The following is a 3,398-nucleotide window of genomic DNA, read 5'->3' as shown; positions in this document are numbered from 1 at the left end:
GGCGCCCAAGGCATATTCGCCGAGCTGGCGAAGCGCCTCGTGGAGGCGACGGGTGACAAGAGGGCTGGCTCATACCTTGCGCAACGCATTGGTATTGCCGTCCAGCGCGGCAATGCCGCCAGCCTTCTTGGCACCCTGCCCCAAGGCACTGAACTGGAGCCAGTTTTTTATTTATAGGTTATTTTAGTTTAGTAGTTATTTTAATTGTAGCTTTATGTAGTTTTAATTTTAGTTTATAATTGTTTTTATTTTGTTTACATTAAATAAAGTTTAATGTATAGAAACATAATATAGTACGTTATGATACAAGTGCAAAAAGTAGGAAATCCGCTACATAATTTACAGTATTTAATTTACATTTATTTTACAGTACATGTATATATGGTGTTGCTTTACATATGTACTGTAAAACGTTGTACAATACACGTGCGAGAAGGTAATTCGCAACTCGTGTGGATTTAAAACACTCCCTTATTATTTCAACTTATCGCCACTAGTAGCAAATTTGCTACTTTTCGCACTTGTATCGTACTGTATACTATATATATCGGTTGCATTCAATTTGGAGTAAAGTATATAATAATCACTTACTAATTAAGTAACTTATTTAGTAATAACTAAATCAACACAAAGTTCTAACCGTTTCACTTAATCTCTTCCATATTTACCATCCTTTGAACTCACACGTGTACTTAAGTGTAGTTAAAACTAATTCTAATTTGCGAAATGTATTGAATTGAATAGGTAGAAAGCGGAACACACTAACGATGTGATCCCGAGGCGATGCCGAAACCGAAATATTAAATGGCAAAACTTACCCGCTACTGGATATTTACTTTCAGTTTATGCTTGACAACCGGTATTATGTACCTATGTTCCCGGTAAATACGGGAATTTACCGGTTTGAGGCAAAGGAACATTGGGGGATTTTGAGTTTACGTAAATACTTAGCTCCATAACTTTCCGAGGATTTAATAAAGAGATGATCAACTGTTTAGCGCTAAAAAGTGTTTATGAATCACATTTTGTGACATCCGGTTATCAGCAACTGATGATCAATGCTCTAACTGTTTATGAATACGGCTGTTAGATAAGTGGAATAGGTACTTTTGTAACGTTTCTCTAACAACTAATAAATATAATTAAATTGCACAATGGGACTTAATCGCGTATTTAAGTTTTAAGATTTACCTTCGACGTTTCGAGGACGGCGTTGTCCCCGTGGTCTTGGTCTATACCTCGTTCTTTTTAGCATTAGAAAAAAGGTAAACAATCTTGATGTGTCTTTTAATTGAAAAACACATTTTTAAAATAAGTTACGGCAAATATGTAACAATTATGAATCTAATACGATCATTTATATTCTTCTGCTTTCATAAGTAATAGTTTTTGGTTTTACAAAAGCGTTTTTCAATTAAAAGACATGTCAAGATCGCTTACCTTCTTGCAAGTTCTTTCTAATGCTAAAAAAACGAACTTTAGGAGAAGACTGGCTAAAGTTGACATCAACATCTTCTAGCCGCGCGAGTTTTTCGAACTACCCACACTTGGTCTTGTTTATCAGTTTGAACGTTGAACTAGTTAATACATATTTAAAAAGGTATGACATATAAATATATCAAGTAGTAAGGTAGTAGGTACCTAGTATTTATAAAATAAATGGAAAGTTTAAAGCACTGTTCTAGACATAACACTGTCGCTCAGTTCGATATTCCAAATCCAATTTTTCAGCGCCGCGTTGGTTTTACAAAAAGTTAAATTGAAATTTAGTTTACTATTCAAAGCTCAATACAATTTATAGTTTTTAGGGTTCCGTACCCAAATGGTAAAAACGGGACCTGTTACTAAGACTCCACTGTAGGTGCGTCTGTCCGTCTGTCTATCTCACGAACGTATAGCTAGGAGGTTGAAATTTTCACAGATAATGTATTTCTGTTGCCGCTATAACAACATATGCTAAAAACTGCATATAATAAATCGTCGGGTGACAAGCAAAAGTAACTAAGTACTATCAAAAAATTAAAGTAACAATGCACTTGTAACACGGTTTATTGTCCAATAATTTCAATGGTGTTAGTTAGTGACTTTTGCTTGTCACCCGACGAAATATTTAAGTGGGTTTCCCATACAACGAACGTGATTTTGCCGTTTTGCGTTATGGTACGGAACCCTCCGTGCGCGAGTCCGACTCGCACTTGACCAGTTTTTTTTTCTATACCTGAATCACAGGTCGCAATAAATGGAATTTATTATGGGTCCGAGGTATTTTTATGCGATCAGAGGGAAGATTTGTCGTGCCCTGTTGATTTCCCTTGGGAGCACTATGTTTAGCCAATGTGTATGCTCCTTTATTTCAATCACTCGATACCTGTTCGAATCCTCTTAAAAATTTAGGGACTTTTTGTAGGTTATTGAATTGATGTGAAATAGGAATGTATATTGTTTTTGGTGAGGGGTTTTAATGCTTTTGTTCTACTAAAATGATATACTTTTTATCGTTTCTTTCGGGCCTTTCAGATTTATTATAGTTGCCGTCTTCGAGCTCATGTATATACAGGGTGATTTTGTTATCAATGACCAAACTCTGAGGTATATTAGTCGGGTGACAAGCAAAAGTAACTAAGTACCACCACAACTTCATAGCCCTAGTGAACCATATTAGTACTAAAAGAAGATCGATTTTTGTTTGAATGTTTTTTAGTAATTAGTGGCTTTTGCTCGTCACCTGACGATTATTTAAGTCATACTGAACAACTTTTATTATGGAGCAAATAACACCGGAATTGAGAAAAATTGTGCCGTCTCATACGTTTCGGTGAATCAGAGCTAACGCCGCGATTCGGGAAATGAATTAGAGATTCACTAGATATGAAATAGTGAAGATATGTGACGTTCCACGGAAAAAGGTACCTTATGGCGGCCGGCGTTTACGTCGCATAGCGCCGCAATAATTTTGGAGCGGCGTTAATAATAGCGTAAGCGCCAACCGCCATAAGGTACCTTTTTTGTGGGATGTCACATATCTTTACTATATCGTATCTAGTTAATCTCTAAAGCGGGCCACTCACACACCTGCCGCAGGGGCAATACCGGTCGCACGGCGGTCGGAGCAATTTTAGGCTGTTTTCTACACACTAGCCTGCCACTATGTGTGTAAGTGATAGTCCCGCTGAACGCACGCACGTCGACGAGAATGGCTCCTGTGTTATCAAAGCACCAAAGGATGGGTCCGTTTGGTTCGGTAGTCGCCAACAGCCCATCGACACCCCATACTTTGATAAATTAAGAACGTACTTGTTACCAACATTGAGGCATAGAAATAATCTTATCGAATTAAAATGACTGCTGTTGCATTTTGGTGGTACATACCATACTTGTTTTTAACATAGACGTATTAT

Source organism: Cydia fagiglandana, chromosome 12 (genome assembly GCF_963556715.1).
Source record: "Cydia fagiglandana chromosome 12, ilCydFagi1.1, whole genome shotgun sequence".
In the NCBI taxonomy this organism is placed as follows: Eukaryota; Metazoa; Arthropoda; class Insecta; order Lepidoptera; family Tortricidae; genus Cydia; species Cydia fagiglandana.
Note: the sequence above shows the minus strand (reverse complement) of the source record.